This window comes from Triticum aestivum, chromosome 4A (genome assembly GCF_018294505.1).
Source record: "Triticum aestivum cultivar Chinese Spring chromosome 4A, IWGSC CS RefSeq v2.1, whole genome shotgun sequence".
NCBI classification, from domain to species: domain Eukaryota; kingdom Viridiplantae; phylum Streptophyta; class Magnoliopsida; order Poales; family Poaceae; genus Triticum; species Triticum aestivum.
The window spans coordinates 87462157-87481378 of NC_057803.1; positions in this window are offsets into that span (position 1 = coordinate 87462157).

Here is a 19222-nt window from a genome sequence, read left to right on the forward strand (position 1 = left end):
GGGTTTTTTTTGGAAAACTTTCAATCTATTCATCTTCAATCATGGCAGTACAATGAATACCAGAAATAAAAATTACATCCAGATTCGTAGACCACCTAGCAACGACTACAAGCACCGAAGCGAGCCGAAGGCGCGCCGCCGTCATCACCCCTCCATCGCCGGAGCCGGGCACAACTTGTTGTAGTAGACAGTCGGGAAGTCGTCGTGCTAAGGCCCCATAGGGCCAACACCCCAGAACATCAACCGCCGTCGATGAAAAATAACGTAGATCGGAAGGATCCAAACCGAAGACACACGAACGTAGACGAACAACGACGAGATCCGAGCAAATCCACCAAAGATAGATCTGCCGGAGACACACCTCCACACGCCCACCAACGATGCTAGACGCACCGCCGGAACGGGGGCTAAGCGGGGAGACCTTTATTCCACCTTCAGGGAGCCGCCGCCGTCTCGCCTTCCTGAGTAGGACACAAACCCTAATAAGATTAAAAAAAACGACTAAAAACGGAGCCCTCTCGCCGGCCCTTGCCAGGATCCACCGCGCCTCCATGGCCCTAGGGCCACCGGAGACGAGACGGATCTGCGTCGGCGCTGGCGAGAGGCACAAACCCTAACTTTCTTTCTTGGAGAAGAAGGAGGAGGTGGAGGCCACGCCACGCGGGGCTTGTGCGCCGCGTGCGGGCGCGAAACCACCGGCGGGGCTCCCTCGCACCCACTCGGAGGCACGGCGAGCCTTTTCACCCTACACGTGCGACTGACCCCCTGCGAGGGAGTGATGGCCAGCCTATTTTTGGCGAGGTAGTACGTGCGAGAGTGGTGGTGTGGAGTGGCTCCAAGCCGCACGGTAAACTCCTGGCCGCACGTGTAAAAACCTTCTAGACTCGAAAGAAAAAACGTGCATAAACCTCTTGAAACTGGAGTGAAATGGCGACGACCAATGCATTGCCAGTTTTTGAGGCCTTGGAAACGGAGAGGCTGCTTGTCAAGTGGCAACAATTCTCATATTCCTTGCCCTTTTTTTGTTAATAAAGCTTTCTGGGAAAGAGGTTCTTGTAGTGGGAGGAGGTAGTGGTAGTGGTCAGGTTTCAGCCTAACCGGAGGCGTCGCTGCTCCGCTTTTGCTAGTGGGCTTCTCCGCTCGACTAATGACAAGGAGACAATAATACATTTATACCTTGTTCGGTTTGTGTCCTCGGAATAAAGCTTCCTGTAATCGCACGGCTCCCTTGAATGGCCGAAATGAAAGGCGTGCACGATACAGGTGCAATAATTGAGGAGGCCACAAGAGACGGACGGTGCCGTCAGGCCTCGAAGTGGTCGATGGGACGGTTGATTTAGGCCTGAAAATGTGGGTGCTCCTCTAACTGGCGACACCCTTTCCGTCGTCGCACTCATTTACTCGGGTCCGGGTCGGGTGGCCTGGTTAGCGTTCAAAGTGGGGGTGCGTCCCTACTTGACTAGATAAACACTTGCTATCAGATGCGACCGCAGCTGGCCTGGAGCCCGGGACGATGGCTGGACCCCAACAGCTTGTTTGGTTGGGGATATTAGAGATAGGTAATGGGAATTTAAGAGGTACGTGACATATAGGTGGTGTTTGTTTTCAGGGACTTTTTTATGTAGGGAGTAGAAAAAGTCTATCTTAGAGATTTTTTTATCAAAAAGGGGGAGACTTTTTAGGAACTAAACTAGGCATTTGGGGCTAAATGCTTGACAGTCTTTTTGGGACCTTTTGGAACTTTTCCAACAATGTCCCTTCATGCACCCATTGGCCTGCCACCCATGGTGTTGTTTGATTGTTATTTTTCTATATACTAGAGCCAACATGGTCATTTAATAACCTCTATAAAAGGACTAGGAACTTTTTAGTCTCTGCAAACAAACAGAAAGGGACTTTTTAGGACTATGGACTTTTTAGTTAAGATTAGAAAAAGTCCTAAGACTAGAGAACCAAACACCACCATAATTCATTGTTTGGTTGGAGGGCAAGGGAATTAAGGTGGGATGGAGAAGGGGAATTAAGGAGGTCAATTCCCACGTATCTCTTCCCAGCCTCCCCCCTGTTAATTCACATGGGAAGTTATTTTCTCTCAAATTCCCTTTTCTAATTCCCGCCACACACCAAACATGAGATTGGAACTAAAATTCAACTTTCCACGCCTAATCCCCTACTAAACTCCCACCTGTAAACTCCCATTCCCATTCCTCGTTCTAACCAAACACGCTGTAAACTGTAAAGGGAAGGCGATCGATCGTGAGGCACCACCGGTCAGTACGTACCAAATGCCAGGCTTCTTTTTTAGGTTCAATGCAAGGCTTGTTGATGATGTCGAGATGGAGTATACGCCGCGCCCCGATCTCAACCTTCCACGACAAATGAGACCGTGCATGAAGCTGGAGAAAACATTTGTCGGCCAGAGACGTTGTGTAAATGAAGTCGGACGGGTTTATCCGGGTAGAGCTTCTTGAGGTCCAGTCCATACTTTTTCCTTTTTTTGCGAGAAAAAGAGAAATTTCTATTAACTTAAGGAGGCAAGTCAGCCGGTACCATTACAACAATATTGCTTAAGCCTGAGCCCAACCAAACTACAGTACGAGGAGTACTTTTACCATATGCAGCGAGCTCATGACTAATTTTATTTTACGAACAACTAATAGCATTAATAGAAATCTTCCTAGGGTCATCAGTGACCATCCTCTTGATCTCCTCAACGAGTACATGAAATTTCGATCTGTCCACCGACGCGGCCTTTAGAGCAACTCCAACGGGGCGATCCAAACGGACGCGCGCTTTGTCCGTTTTTTGTCCGTTTGGGTCGGCCAGGCGGACGTGCGCGTTCGCATTTTAAAATGGGTCGGCTTGACCGTCTAACGGGGAGGCCAACGCAAATGTACCACCGTGAAAAAAAACAAGTTGCACGAAATAAATATAATTAAACATAAAGTGGCCGGTCAAACGCCGGCCAAAGTCCACCTAAATTAATAAACATTAAATAAAACATTAAAAAAAGTCTGTGCCCGCCTGCTGCCGCCCGGCACGCTGCCCTAGACGTCGCCGGCCTTGCTCTTACCCTTGCCGTCGACGCCGTCGTCGTCGGTGAGGTCGATGAAGACCGGAGTAAGGCCAGCCCACCCGAACGCCGTCTAGTACGCTACCAGGGCAGCCTCCTCCGGCGTCTGCTGGGGCGGCGGCATTGCGGCAAGCCACGCGCTCCTCCTCCTCCACTTCGTGTCGGAGCGCCTCCGCGTCGCGTTGGAGCATGGCCTCGTAGCGCATCTGCTCCTCATCGTCGGCCTGCTCCTGGCGGAGCCAGTGCTCCTTTCATCGCTCGAGGTTGGCCGCCTCCTCCTCCGGCGTCGCGGCGAAGTGAACGGGAGGCGCGCTCACCCACTCGCGGTACTGGCCCGTCCACGAGTAGGCCTCCTCCGGCCAAGTGGGTGGAGGCGGGGAGCGCTTACGCGTCGGCTCCGGCTCCGGCTTGGGCTGGGCGGGCGGCGACGGTGGCGGTGGCGGCACGAAGAGCGGGGTGTGGACGGAGTCCCCCGCCGCCGACAAGGCAAGGGCTTGCTCCAGCCCATCCCAGTGCGCGTCCTCCTCGAGGCGGCTAGCCTCCAGCGCATGTTGCAGGGCCTCCTCGAGGGCGGCTTGGTACTCCGCATCCATGTCCTCCGGCTCTACCTGCGGGGGCGGCGGCGGGAACGGCGTCGGGACGCCCGAGCGCCGTTGCTCCTCGTGTTCGAGGGCGAACCACGCCTCCTAGTTGGGGGAGTCGGCGACATACTCTGGCAGTCGATGCTGCTCCGGCGTGAGCTGCGCGCGGCGCCTGCGCACCTCGTCGTCGTGCGCTCGCTGGGTACGAGGAATCTATTGGGGAACATAGCAATAATTCAAAATTTTCCTACATGTCACCAAGATCAATCTAGGAGATGCTAGCAACGAGAGAGAGGGAGTGCATCTTCATACCATTGAAGATCGCTAAGCGGAAGCGTTACAAGAACGCGGTTGATGGAGTCGTACTCGTGACGATTCAAATCGTGGAAGATCCGATCTAGCGCCGAACGGGCGGTGCCTCCGCGTTCAACATACGTACAGCCCGGGGACGTCTCCTCCTTCTTGATCCAGCAAGAGGAGAGGAGAAATTGAGGGAGAACTCCAGCAGCACGATAGCATGGTGGTGGAGTTTGTGGTATTCATGCAGGGCTTTGCCAAGCTCTACGGAGGAGAAGAAAGAGTTGGAGGAGGGAGGGGCTGCGCCAGGGAAGGGGTGCCACTGCCCTCTCTCTCCCTCACTATATATAGGGGGAAGGGGGTGGAGGAGGCGCCCTAGGGTTCCCTAGGGGAGGGGCGGAGGCCATAGGGAAAACCCTAGATGGGTTTGGGCGCCCCCACCCTAGGAAACTTGCCCCCCAAGCCGGGAGGGGTGGCTGCCCTAGGGGAGGCGCCCCCACCTCTCCAAGTTACGTGAGATGGGGTGGGAGGGGCGCTCAGCCCCTTAGTGGGCTAATGTGCCCCCTCCTCTTGGCCCATAAGGCCCCCCAACGCTTGCCGGGGCCTCCGAAACCCCCTTCGGACACGCTGGTCGTCACCCGGTACCCTCGGAACAATTCCGGACTCAAATACCCTACGTCCAATATATCGATCTTCACCTCCGAACCATTTCGGAACTCCTCGTCACGTCTGGGATCTCATCCGGGACTCCAAACAACCTTCGGTAACCACATACTATTTCCCATAACAACTCTAGTGTCACCGAACCTTAAGTGTGTAGACCCTACGGGTTCGGGAACCATGCAGACATGACCGAGACATCTCTCCGCCAATAACCAATAGCGGGATCTGGATACCCATATTGGCTCACACATGTTCCACAATGATCTCATCGGATGAACCACGATGTCGGGGATTCAATCAATCCCGTATACAATTCCCTTTGTCTACCGGTATGTTACTTGCCCGAGATTCGATCGTCGGTATCCCCATACCTCATTCAATCTCGTTACAGGCAAGTCTCTTTACTCGTTCTGTAACGCATGATCCCGTGGCTAACTCATTAGTCACATTGAGCTCATTATGACGATGCATTACCGAGTGGGCCCAGAGATACCTCTCCGTCACACACAGTGACAAATCCCAGTCTCGATTCGTGCCAACTCAACAGACACTTTCAGAGATACCTGTAGTGTGCCTTTATAGCCACCCAGTTACTTGTGACGTTTGGCACACCCAAAGCATTCCTGCGGTATCCAGGAGTTGCACAATCTCATGGTTTAAGGAAATGATACTTGACATTAGAAAAGCTTTAGGAGACGAACTATACGATCTTGTGCTATGCTTAGGATTGGGTCTTGTCCATCACATCATTCTCCTAATGATGTGATCCCGTTATCAACGACATCCAATGTCCATGGTCAGGAAACCATAACCATCTATTGATCAACGAGCTAGTCAACTAGAGGCTTACTAGGGACATGATGTGGTCTATGTATTCACACATGTATTACGGTTTCCAGTTAATACAATTATAGCATGAACAATAGACAATTATCATGAACAAGGAAATACAATAATAACCATTTTATTATTGCCTCTAGGGCATATTTCCAACAGTCTCCCACTTGCACTAGAGTTAATAATCTAGTTCACATCACTATGTGATTGTAATGAATCCAACACCCATGGGGTTTGTTCATATCTCGCTTGCGAAAGAGGTTTATTAGTCAATGGGTCTGAACCTTTCAGATCCATGTGTGCTTTACAAATCTCTATGTCATCTTGTAGATGCAGCTACCACGCGCTACTTGGAGCTATTCCAAATAACTGCTCTACTATATGAATCCGGTTTACTACTCAGAGTCATCCGGATTAGTGTCAAAGTTTGCATCGACGTAACCCTTTACAATGAACTCTTTTACCACCTCCATAATCGAGAAAAATTCCTTAGTCCACTAGTTACTAAGGATAAGTTCGACCGCTGTCATGTGATCCATTCCTGGATCACTCTTGTACCCCTTGACTGAATCATGGCAAGGCACACTTCAGGTGCGGTACAAAGCAGCTTGTTTCTTATGAGCAGGGAAATATTTAGCAGAGAAGTAATAAATCATATCCTGGGGACTACGCACACAACCAAGATCAAGAGAATTAAACCATACCTTAGCATCACCCTTTAATGAGAACGGAAATATTTTAAGGATATATAAGTAACGAGTTCTCTCATCAGTAGTGAACATGATGGCTATATCATTTAATTTAGTAAGATGTGCCACAACAGTTTCAGATTCATAGCCATGAAAAGGATCAGATTCAACCAAAGTAATTATATCAGGATCAACAGAGAATTCATAATCCTTATCGGTAACACAGATAGGTGAAGTAGCAAAAGCAGGGTCAGGTTTCATTCTAGCATTTAGAGATTGCTTGTTCCATTTAGCTAATAACCTCTTAAGTTCGTTTCTATCTTTGCAAGCTAAAATAGCTAAAGAGGCTTCTTGATCAAAAATATAACCCTCAGGAATACCAAGTGATTCTTCATCATCACTTTCATCAGTATTATCAGATTCAATATTTTCAATCTCTCTAGCCCTAGCAAGTTGTTCCTCAAGAAATTCACCAAGTGGCACAGTAGTATCAAGCATAGAAGTAGTTTCATCACAAGTATCATGTATAGTAGAAGTGGCATCATCAATAACATGCGACATATCAGAACGAATAGCAGAAGCAGTTTTAGGCGTCGCAAGCTTACTCAAAACTGAAGGTGAATCAAGTGTAGAGCTAGATGACAGTTCCTCCCCTCCCCTCGTAGTTGAGGGATAAATCTTGGTTCTCGGATCTTTCAAGTTCTTCATAATGATAAGCAGATATAAATCCCAAGTGACTCAAAGAATAGAGCTGTGCTCCCCGGCAACGGCGCCAGAAAATAGTCTTGATAACCCACAAGTATAGTGGATCACAACAGTTTTTGAGGGTAAAGTATTCAACCCAAATTTATTGATTCGACACAAGGGGAGCCAAAGAATACTCTCAAGTATTAGCAGCTAAGTTGTCAATTCAACCACACCTGGAAACTTAATATTTGCAAAAAAGTATTTAGTAGCAAAGTAATATGATAGTAGTGGTAATGGTAACAAAAGGTAACAATAGTAAAAGTAATGTTTTTGGTATTTTGTAGTGATGATAGCAATAGCAACGGGAAAGTAAATAAGCAAAGAACAATATATGAAAAGCTCGTAGGCAATGGATCAGTGATGGAGAATTATGCCGGATGCGGTTCATCATGTATCATTCATAACCTAGGGTGACACAGAACTAGCTCCAGTTCATTGATATAATGTAGGCATGTATTCCGAACATAGTCATACGTGCTTATGGAAAAGAACTTGCATGACATCTTTTGTCCTACCCTCCCGTGGCAGCGGGGTCCTTACAGAAACTAAGGGATATTAAGGCCTCCATTTAATAGAGTACCGGAACAAAGCATTAACACATAGTGAATACATGAACTCCTCAAACTACGGTCATCACCGGTAAGTATCCCAATTATTGTCACTTCGGGGTTAACGGATCATAACACATAATAGGTGACTATGGACTTGCAAGATAGGATCAAGAACACTCATATATTGATGAAAACATAATAGGTTCACATTCGAAATCATGGCACTCAGGCCCTAGTGACAAGCATTAAGCATAGCAAAGTCATAGCAACATCAATCTCAGAACATAGTGGATACTAGGGATCAAACCCTAACAAAACTAACTTGATTACATGGTAGATCCCATCCAACCCATCACTGTCCAGCAAGCCTACGATGGAATTACTCACGCACGGTGGTGAGCATCATGAAATTGGTGATGGAGGATGGTTGATGATGACGATGGCGACGGATTCCCCTCTTCGGAGCCCCGAACGGACTCCAGATCAGCCCTCCCGAGAGGTTTTAGGGCTTGGTGGCGGCTCCGTATCGTAAAACGCGATGAATTCTTCTCTTTGATTTTTTTCTCCCCGAAACACAATATATGGAGTTGGAGTTGGAGTCGGAGAGGCACCAGGGGGCCCATGAGGTAGGGGCGCGCCCTAGGGGGGCAGGCGCGCCCCCACCCTCGTGGACAGGTGGTGGGCCCCCTGGCCTTCATCTTTTGTAGGTATTTTTTATATTTTCCAAAAAGTTGCTTCGTGAAGTTCCAGGTCATTCCGAGAACGTTTGTTTTTGCACATAAATAACACCATGGTAATTCTGCTGAAAACAGCGTCAGTCTGGGTTAGTTCCATTCAAATCATGCAAGTTAGAGTCCAAAACAAGGGCAAAAGTGTTTGGAAAAGTAGATACGACGGAGACGTATCACACATGTACTTGATTTTTTGGTCAATGGTACACCTGGTTTATTAGGAAACATCGCACAGGTAACTGACTTATGGGTCATTAACGCAAAAAAACACAGACGGATATGGCACAGAAACTGTGTGTTTTGTGATATTCTAATGATTAACGCAAAAAGAATGCACACGGTCACACATGCTAATCAACGCTCAAAGCCCTCAAAGGATGCTCTTACCGACATTGTACGTTAATACTACAAACTTAAAGTACTACTGGTAATTTGCTCTAATACTACAAACTTAAACTATGTCTCACATGCTGCCATCAGGGCCTGCTGGCCAGACGCCGGCGTTCTCCTTCCCGGCCTTGTAGGCGGCAGCCCACCGTGCTTCGATCTCCGCCAAGCTCTCCTCACCACGGCGTGCGGCCTCTTTTTTATTGCGGCGGCGGGACATTCTTTTCTTTACTGCTTTCTACCTTTTCCGCTCCTTCTGTGCGGCTTTGGCCGCCTCTGGATCCACCACCCATTCGACCATGGCATCCTCAAAGTCCGCCCATGTAACTGTCTAGACGCCGCCGGCGATGAACTCGGTGCGGTGAGATGCCATCGCTTCCTTACCATGTGTGCGGTCGCAGGCGGCGAGGAACACGGCGCGACGGGATGCCATCACTTCCTTACTAGTTACTATGCACCGCGGTGCCATGGGCGACGCCTGGAGAGAGCTCTGTAAGCGCATCTAGTGCCCCTTAGTGATTTTGGTGTATTGAAGACTTATAGGTTAAGGGACTAATGTGTTTGTGAGTGTACACAGGTCTATAAGTCTATGAAGAGTTTGATATTTACAGAGAAAGTCGACCCCTAAAAATGAATGTCTTCAACTGAAGACTTTGGATTTCCGAAGACTTTGAAAGTGAAGAAATTGGTGTGACCATGAAGACTTGATATTTATGCGAGGAACATGAAGCGTGAAGACTTTTGTTTTCGTAGTTTCATTTTCTATTTCTTGAGTCATAGGAAACACCGTACTGTTAAAGGGGGTCGAGGTAAAACTAAGGAAAAGTTTCTAGGTGATGCTCATCTCAAAATCCTACACCTACCAATCCCTTCGAGTGAAGCCATTGGAAATCTCATACAGTTCAGTCAATTTCTTCAGTGACAGAGACGAAGATCTTATGGTCTCTGGGGAATTTGTTCTGATTGAGGAATTAGGAATTCGCCAGTGCGGATTGCCTACAAGTGAGGAACATGATAGCCCTGAGGAATTTGAACCTCAAATTTCCGACCGTTGCTGTGCTATGCGCTAGTTGTCCCAAAATATCTACCCACCTAATGGTCATATCATTGAAGGGCATTTATGTCTTATCATGCCGGGCTGCTACCTAGGATATAAATAGCCTACCCCTACAACCACTAGCTGGTTGGCTGCTTCGCGAGAAACTGACACTTGTCATTTAGAGCATCCCATCCTTCGAGGACTTTGAGCAAAAATCATCAAGTGAGGAAAAACCCAAACACCTACAAACCCAAAGTGATTGAGCATCACTAAAGAGATTGTTCCTGTGTGGAACCGACGCTTGTTACCTTTGAGGACTGTGCATCCTCCAGACGGTTAGGCGTCGTGGTCTAGAGTATCCAAGAGGAAATTGTGGATCACCGAGTGAACAAGTCTGTGAAGGTTTGGAAGTCACCTGAAGACTTAACACGAGTGATTGGACGAGGTATGTGTGACCTTAGTTCAAGGAGAATACTGTGAGGACTGTGTGTCATCAGGTTTTAATACCTAGCCGCTCCAACCAGACGTATAACTACCACAGCAGTTGGAACTGGTCTACAAAATCATTGTCTTCACCGAGCTAACTGGTTCTATTTCCCCAACTCTTCATTTCCTCATTCTGTGTTGTCGTACGTGATCGTTACTGTTTGAAGACTTTGACTGAAGACTTTCTCAATTTCCTCAACTCAATTTCTTCAGTCAGTTTGTCTTCAACCTGCTTATCATGTGTTTACGCTTTCTGTACTCTGTGCTTGTTTTCATTCCATCATGATGACTGTGCTACTACTCTTTTATGTTTGCACCTGAGTACTTATTCCGCTGCAAGTAGTTCTTCCCTAAGGAATTTCCTCACTCTGAAATTTCTCTGTGAAGAATTCATAAAAATCGCCTATTCACCCCCTCTAGTCGACTTAACGCACTTTTAATTGGTACCACAACAAGGTACTCCCTTATTCTGTGTGATTTTGATTTAACCGCCTGGAGTTTTAGTTATGTCGACCGCAAGAATGAAAACAGTGACATGCCCAATCTTTGACGGTCATGATTATCCCAAGTGGAAGGCCATTATGAAGAAGTGCCTCATGGCGATGAATAGCAAAATGTGGACCGTCACTGAGATTGGTTTTACCGATCTCTGCAAGATGGCGGAGGCTGATGATATTCGCAAGTACACTCTACTTGTAACATCCCAAAATTTCAATTTAGAATGTTATACATAGGTCATTCATGCATATCATATTTTATTGCATTTTGCGATCCTCGAAAATTCTAAGCAACTCAAGGACCCACGGAGAGAGTTGGGGATTTCACCGTTTTCATATTTGAATTCCCTCAAATATCGAAACAAGGATCATTTTGGTTTTAATTCTTTTTCCCCTCCGAAAATATTTCATATTAAAATTATATGAGAGGAGATAATATGACTTCTCCAAAATAAATGAAATATTGGAGGAAAAATATTAAAATCAAATAAATAATTTTATTTGGATTTTATTGCCATTTAATTTGAATTAGAAAAAATATGCATTTTTAAATTGCATTTTAGGCCAAGAAAATGTTCACTAAGTTCTAAATATTATGTTTAGACGGTGAAAATTGTTTTTGGCATTTTTAGAATTTTTTAATATTTATTAGGATTTTCTCGGCGGAATCTGTTTAAAAAATATCCCGGACCGCACTAGGCCGCAGACCAGCCGGCCTGTTTCCCCGCGCCGCCTCATTCGCGTCGCGCCGTCGGCGGCACGGACGCCGAGGCACAGTTCGAGCCGGACTCCACCTTGGGCCGGCCCCCTCCCAAAGCCACGCCGCCCCCTCCTATATATAGCGCCGCCCCCGCCGCCTCTCACCATCGCCGCCGCCGCCAACAGCAGCAGCAGCAGCGCCCGCCAGCCGCCGCCGCCTGCGCCGCACCTCCCGCCGCCGCCCGCGCGCCGCACGCCGCTGCGCCTCGCCCTTCCTCGCCCCACCGCCGCGTGCACGCCGCTGGACGCCGCCCCGCCCACCGGATCTCGTTCCCCCGCGGCCGCCGTTGACCTCGAGCCGCCGCCATTTTTTTGGTTTTTAGGTAAAAACCGTGATTTTCTTAAAAAATCCCTAGGTTGGTTTATTTTTTAGTTAGATTGGTTCGTTTTTTCGCCGGTTTATTTATTTAGCGGACGTTCGTCCGTTCATTTGTTTTAACGAACGCTGTTCGCCGTTTAGGTTCAGACAGCGAACGTTCGTTCGTTAGTCTTTTCTTTTTGTTTTCTTTTTCGGCCAGGGACCTATCCGCGATTATTTTATCACAAATTAGCCCTGATCTTCAAACCCTCGCCGTTTCTTAACCATTTGTCCAAGTCCAGTGAAACCAACGCCAAAATCTTCATCTCGAACCTCTCTTTCTGTTTAATCAACTTGAACATGATTTTTACAATTTAATTTTTTGGTTTCAAGCAAATTTGAATTCAAAGTTCTTTTGATCGTAGTTTCAGTTCCATAGCTCCGATTCGATTGATTCTTTTTGCAGATCGAATCTTTTCAGTTGTGTTTTCAGATTCGATCTTCTTATTTGAGTTTTACCCGTGCATCTATGGTTGAGTGCTTATCTATGCTATTGTTTGTTTACGATAGAATTCCCGGAGTGCAAAGCGTGCTACTACGAGTCACTAGGTTCTGCGGATCGTCAGCAAGGCAAGTAACACATTGATCATACTCTTTTCATACCCAGTTTTATGCATTAGTTTCAATCCTCAAACATTACATGATTAGGATGTGATTAACATGTGGGCATTGGGAAGTAGATGATGAGGTAGAACCTATTGCCCTGTTTATTATCAAACCGAGTTACTTCTACGTTATGCTTATGTTGTTATGCTATGCACGTAGACGTGGTTTGGTTTGAGAGATCCATGACAGTTGTGAGTGTTTAATTAATGGTTAACTTAAGGTGGCTACTTTAATACACATCTGGGTGGATTGTTGGTTTGGGCACCTAGAGAATCTAGTGATGTCCTAGGATATCCCGGAGTACCCGTGAGACCATCCTATAGTTCGCCACCCAGGCTCAAAGGGATCATAAGATTATTCATGCTAGAAACTTCAGTGTGCAGCCACAAGCTATTATTGGCTCTAGCATAGTTGAGTATGTTGCATGACCTCTTTCAGTGGCGGGCTAGCAGATGTAGGGGAAAGTAGGTGTAACTGTCCACCCAGAGTAAAGAGTTAATGTTTCTGAAAGACCGTGTCTCGGTCATCCGTTTCTCAAACACCATGTAGTGCGAGAAATCAGATGGAGGAGATCGAGTCTTGTGGGGAAAAGTGCGCAAACCTCTGCAGAGTGTACAAACTAATCATGATTAGCCGTGTCCCCGGTTATGGACATCTTGAGTATCTGGTTCTTGAATTATCATGTGGATCTCATCGCTCTAAATTAATTTGTTGGGTTGGTAATTACTTTTAATTGGGGATTGAGTTGGAGGAACCTTCTCAATGTTGTTCAACTACCATGATAGTTAAATAAAACATGTTCCTTTGTTGTAGGAAAAAAATGGCTTTTCGCAAAACATTATAACCGTAGAGCCTCCACCAGCCATATATGCATGTAGTGATAGCCTTTATCTTGTTCATTGCTCTACTGTGTTATATTGCCAGCATATTCCATGTGCTGACCCGTTTTCAGGCTGCAACATATCATGTTGCATACTTTCAGACGAAGAGTCAGGTGCGCTAGGTTGTTGTCGTGCACTCAGCTATGCCGTTGGAGTTGATGGACTCACTTTATCTTCTAAGCCTTCTGTTGTTATCTTTTAGATGGCCTTAAGCCATATTTATTGTAATAAGTTCTCTTTGGAGACTATCGATGTAATAAGTGTGTGATTGCTACTCTATTATAAATCCTTTGAGTACTGTGTGTCAGTATTACCGATCCAGGGATGACACTTATGCACAGAGACTTGACCATCTGAGGTCGGGTCACTACAAGATGGTATTAGAGCACACGCTGAATGTAGGATACGACCACTAAGATGAGCCATAGGTCACTCTTCTCTACTCACTTCTGACTCCTCTCCATTTTCTACTCTATAGGATGGCCGACACAAGGAACAAGTTTGCACAACCGGATGAAGACACCCCCTTTGGAAGACACTTGAAGGAAGTCACTAGGTACCTGAACATAGGAATACCAAGCTTCACCGGAACCTACACCGCCACTTTACCAGAAGAGGAGCGTTGGATGATTCGAGTTCAAGTTCCAGGAAGGACATTCACGCCAGTCACTGAGCCCATAGTGTTTTCCTTTGATGCACCAACCTAGAGTCTAGGCAAGAGCATGGCAGCTCACAATGCTATGGGACGCATTGGAGAAGTCTACAAACAGGAGTTGAAGGACACTGTCGGTGTCAAAACCGGCGGATCTCGGGTAGGTGGTCCCGAACTGTGCGTCTAAGGCGGATGGTAACAGGAGGCAGGGGACACGATGTTTTACCCAGGTTCGGGCCCTCTTGATGGAGGTAAAACCCTACGTCCTGCTTGATTTATTCTTGATGATATGAGTATTACAAGATTTGATATACCACGAGATCGGAGAGGCTAAACCCTAGAAGCTAGCCTATGGTATGATTGTATGTTATTGTGCCCTACGGACTAAAACCCTCCGGTTTATATAGACACCTGAGAGGGTTAGGGTTACACAAGGTCGGTTAGAAAGGAGGAGATATCCATATCCGTACTGCCTAGCTTGCCTTCCACGCCAAGTAGAGTCCCATCCGAACATGAGACGAAGTCTTCAATCTTGTATCTTCATAGTCCAACAGTCCGGCTGCCCGGAGACCCCTAATCCCGGACTCCCTCAGTAGCCCCTGAACCAGGCTTCAATGACGATGAGTCTGGCGCGCAATGTTGTCTTCGGCATTGCAAGGCGGGTTCCTCCTCCGGATATACCACATAAGAGTTTAAATAAAAGGATAGTGTCCGACCCTGCAAAACAAGTTCCACATACCTCCGCAGAGAGAATAATATTTCCACAAATCTAATCTGCTGACACGTTTTGGCAACATGACATCAGGCCATGGCTCGGTGATTATTTGAACCATTTTTCTTCAACCAGCTCCACACATAACGTGAGGCGGTTTCTTGACACGTCTTGTCAAAGCAGAGATCGTGTTCCCCTAATTATGGGATTCTCATCAATACGGTCACGAGTAACCCAACCGTGCCTAGGACTCCTAGATTTTAGGCAAGTCCCAAACGACCACTAGGAGGACGCTTGATATTCACCCTCTTTATAAAGGGACAAGGCTTTTGCTTTTTTCCCTCCCGTGCTCAATCGAATCCTTCCCCCGCCTCGAGCTCTAACACCCAAAGCCCAGGTCAGGTGCTTCGGACCTTCAATCATGTCTGGATCTAGCCTTCAAGGCCGGTGGATGCCCTCCTTCGTTACGGAAGAGGATATCAAGAAGTTGAGGGAGGCCAGATACCTGACCGCCAAAGTTTCGCATCGGCTGCTTGCCCGAGGGCAGGTCGTCCCTACTCCCGAACCCAACGAGAACGTTGTGTTCATCTCCCACTTCCTCCGAGGTCTAGGCCTCACTCTGGATCCCTTCGTTAGGGGTTTGATGTTCTATTATGGGCTAGATTTCCATGATGTGGCCCCGGACTCCTTCTCCACATCTCGGCATTTATTGTCGTATGTGAGACCTTCCTCCGCATTACCCCTCACTTCGGCCTATGGCTCAAGACCTTTGACGTGAAGCCGAAGATGGTCGAGGGGCAGCATGCAGCGTGCGGAGGCGCATTAATAAGCAGGATCGCTGGAGCTCCATGGCCAAAGGGTTCCTTTCCAGAGGTGTCCGGATTATGGCAACGAGAGTGGTTTTACATCACAACTCCCAGAAGTGCCAAGTGGGTGGCTGCCCCTTCTTTCCGCTCGGGCCCTCCACCACAACTGATGTCATGGATTAGCATAGGGCTGAGCTGGGGTCCAGCCAAGGACGTGCCTATACTGCAGAGCCGCATTCAAGATCTCTTCGAAGGAGATTTCAGCCTGGTTATGGTGGTGCAAGTCATGCTGGTTCGTCGAGTCCAGCCTTGCAAACGCCGGCCCCTCCGCATGTGGGAGTTCAACCCAGAAGGACCGTGCACTATTCATAATTTCCTCGGCCTGACGCACGAGGAGATGTATAAATCATTCTTCGGACCCCAAATAGAGTGTCCGGATACTACCGAGGACGTGGGCCTGAGCAGCAACCGTATTGCCGACCAAGTAAGTAATCCTCTAGCCGAACACACCGTCTTTCATTTATCATGACGTCATTCTAAGAAATCACTCTTTGACCAGGATTGACTAACAAAGGAGAAGATGATTCGGTGTTTGGCCCCCCTTCCTGAGGGTTTGGACAATCCGGTACTGGAAAAGATGCTCGAGCTAGCACCTTGCCCGGAGCCCTCAAAGGAAGATAAAGGGGGGGAATAATGAGGGCGAAAGCGGGCCCCCATCGCTACCAATTCCAACCGAGGGAATGAGCGCCTCCGTGAAGGAGGATAACCAAGGGGAAGAATCTGACCTTCTCTCGCTTCGGGGAAGGAAGAGGACTGCCTCTGAAGATCCGGAAACCAAGGCTTCCAAACGGGAGAAGAAGTCTCCACCAAAGGGTCCTGCCTCGGACGGTGCTTTTGCCGCACAAAGTCCGCGCGGGGATCAGCCCTCTAATGAGCCGTAAGTGATCAAAAAATACTTAATAGTAAAGATATTCTACCTTACTTCCGAGGAAAATAACTGAAGCATTTATCTCACAGCTCGGATCTTAGCCCTTCTCAACGGAGCTCGTCTTCAGGGGACCTTCTTCCGGAGATGATGGAGAGCGAAACGCCTCCCCCGGACTCCCCCGCTCAAGAAGCGGACGACCTTGAAGTGTCGTCACGGAGGGCCTCTCCGGATCCGGTGAGGCCAGAAGGTAATCCTATAGTCACCCGAAGTCCCCAGCATCCGGCTCTTGAACAGAGCAAACAAAAGAGTCCGGCGTCGTCTGGTATGCGGTCGGACGCACTGAGGGATCTGCTAAGGCGGGCGACCATCTCGAAAGAACACCGTACATTAATGGGTACGGTGATGGAAAGGATTTCATCCGCCGAAAGCGGGTTGCATGACGCCTTTATGAGTCTACTGACGGGCTTTGAGGTACGTAAAATGATGTACATTTGTGATGGTACCACACATTTTTAGGCGTGCCCTATGTAGATAGTAGCCCCTGAGACTCTGGTTGTCGCCGAGAACGGCGGCAAACAGAGGATCGTAGTCCCAGGTAATAACCATACCGCTTTATGTGCAGGTGATGGAAGCTCCGGTGGCTAGCCGGACTAATGAGTTTGTGCCGAACTAAAGCGGCAACTGGATGCGGCAGATGCCGACATCGAGCTTGTTAACAAGCGGCTTGACGAGGCACAGGGTAAGTAATGTTTTTCCGGTCAATGTCACATAGTAAGAGCAGCGTGATGCCAGTATCTTTAATATGTTGTGACTGCAGATGGTGCTGCCACCGTGGAGACCCTTCGGGCGGAACTTGCCCGAGCCAAAGAACAAACAAGGATTAGTAATGCGGCCGCTTTAAAGGCGGCCGAAGAGTTAAGAGCCGAGAAGGCCACGCATTGCGAGAGCAAAGAAAAGATGGCCAAGATGGCTGTAAAGTTAAAAGACACTGCCGACCGTTGCTGGTTCCTTGAAGAAGAAAACTGAGCGAAGGCGACGGACCTCGAAAAGGCCACGATGGCGGCCAAAGACACCCGCTCTGCCATGAGGGCAAAGAAGGAAGAGCTGCGTGAAGCTGGTGATATTGTGGCTGGGAAGCCCTTTTTGCTGCGGAGGAAGTTCGGAGATCCGCGGTATGCCCCTCTGGATCGGCTGTGGAGTTCGGCAGACTCATATCTGGATTTGACAGTGAGTGATGTCGATGCGGTCGAATACTTCCGAGATCAAACAGATTGTGAAGTGGACAAGCTATTCTGGTCGCAGTTTAATGTTCCAGAGCATCCGCTTCCACTAACTGATCAGCTTGCCGAATGGGCTGAACTCAATAGATTGTCCGGACTCGCCGTGAGGTCCGTCGTAGATCATCTGTGGCCGGAAAAGCCGAAGCCGAACAGCCTTTTCAGCTTAGTGCAGCAGTTCCTTGGTGCGGTGCCGCGCATCAATGGGATGAAGAGGTCGGCATGCATAGAAGGCTCGCGGATGGCCCTTGCCCGTGTCAAAGCATACTGGGCGGAGATGGATGCTACCACTGTTGCGGCGCAGGGTTCGGCCATAGGCCGAGTGGCTGCCGAGCACTATTTTGAAGAAGTTCTTGAGGGTGCTTGTTTGATAGAGGCCCAGTGCTCAAAGAATGTTATGTTTGAGTGACATGTATTCCCATTGTAAAAACAATGTTTTATTGAATTTATCAAGGCTGTATTTATACTTGTGCCCGAAAGTATTGTGATGCCTCCTGTGCGGCCGTTTATGTATACATGTATATAACCTGAAAGATTTCAGTCTTCGGCTTCAGCCCCCACGCATATAATGCGGGGGGTGTTCGCAGAAGATACATATTCACACTTAATCCAACGTCTTGGTCCTAATAAGGAGGTGATAGCGTAGCAAACTAGGCAACCAGACTATAATGCTTTAACACTTTCACTTAGCCATAGGAGTTTGACAGTGGGGCTACTATATAGCCCCTGGTTGCTCCGCACTCACCCGAATTCGAGGTGCGTACATGCCCGGCCGGGAAACGACCCTTCGTTAAGGCGGAGGAATTCTAAGATTCTGATGGGTCATCGAGTGGTTGACCAGTCTCGCGTTATATCATGACAGTCAGTTTTCGGCTTTCTCTACTGAGGTGCTCGTCCGGATGAACCAGAGCACAATCGCAATAGTTCTCCTGGTGCCGCCTTAGCCAATAGAGCGGAATGTAAGGCAGCAAAACTCAAGAGCTGGGCAAACCCAACATTTGACCAAAGACGTGATTCGGAGCTGATGCATATAAGGCCAAACTGACGACGCCGAACACTCCCTAAGGTATTCGGTCTTTATGGTGTAAACCGGGCCTGAACAGTGCCCTTTATGAGAAGCCCCTGGTGTCCAGGTACGTGCATTGTTCTGGCATGGCCACATGCCAAGACGTCAGCATCCTTTTCAATTGTACTGAGAATCCGAGGGATGTGTATCAACAAGAGACAGTAAAAAAGGTTGACGCAGGGTCTTAATCTAAAAAGAATCCTTTGAACGGGTCCCTGCTGCACGTCTGCGCTTGTGTCTCCGTTGTGCCATATCCTGGACAGGTGTAGCACGATGGTCATCTGTAAAAGAGAGGAACTTAGGTGAAAAGTTGTCGTGCAAAAAGGTAGGTTTAAAGAAACCATGTATAGTTCAAGATGAGTAAAAATTGCCACTTGTCTGCGCGCGTTGAGCCCCTTGTATTTGTAATATGGGTGTGGTCATCAAACCTGTATGAATTACATATAGCTGAGCTGGACTCGTCTAACCGTGTCCGTGGTCTTGACGAACTATCGAATGCTTAAGTTGGTAAGGCCTTTAGTGTGCGGCTGCCAAGGCAGCCGCGCTCTCTTCGGCGCGCAGGGATTGCTCGATATTTCCATTTACTGTAATGATGCCAC